Here is a 758-nt window from a genome sequence, read left to right as displayed (position 1 = left end):
TTCCGATATCGCGGCTCGTTCGATTGCCTTAATACACGGTACGAATAAAAAAAAGAGGTAGTAAAAATGTATATATATATAAACACTATAACGTAACGCAATTTCTCTTTCACCTCATATTAAAATGAACACTACGTTTCTTATATACGTTATAAAAAGTCATTCAGAACTTTTAAGAAGACTTCCTTTACAAAAATTCAAATATCTTACCTCGTCGGAAACCATATCGACCGAAAGGCCGCGTCGAACCGGTCGATGGACGTAAAATTTACCGTCAAATTCCGGTCTCGACGTGGTCCGCGATTGCCTCCCGGAATTCCACCCGTCGAAGCAGATCGCGGCTGCATACTTTCGCGCCGGAAGATACTGATTGGAGGGAAAATTTTCAAAATGACGCGACGTGCCGCGGTCTCTCGGTGTATGCGCTCGGCCTGCAAAACCGCTTTCTCCGTGCACCACCGTAGGGGGCTACGACTCGATGTATCCATCCTGAATCAATGATCGCTGCCCGATATGCATTCGACATCGAGTTGCATAACCACAATCGAAATTTCGAACCGTCCGCATCGATGCGGAGGACCGCGGATCCCGTGAATTTCCGCGCGACCGGCATTCGAAACGACAATCGCGAGAACATCGTGTGTATTTTAGGTATATACGGGCAACCGACGTTGATTCCGCCAAGGTCTCGGATTGCCGAGAAATTATACACGGTGTCATTGAAATCAGTTGAAGCATTTCGATCGCTGGATAACTTA

This window comes from Dufourea novaeangliae, unplaced genomic scaffold, assembly GCF_001272555.1.
Source record: "Dufourea novaeangliae isolate 0120121106 unplaced genomic scaffold, ASM127255v1 scaffold125, whole genome shotgun sequence".
NCBI lineage: Eukaryota > Metazoa > Arthropoda > Insecta > Hymenoptera > Halictidae > Dufourea > Dufourea novaeangliae.
Note: the sequence above shows the minus strand (reverse complement) of the source record.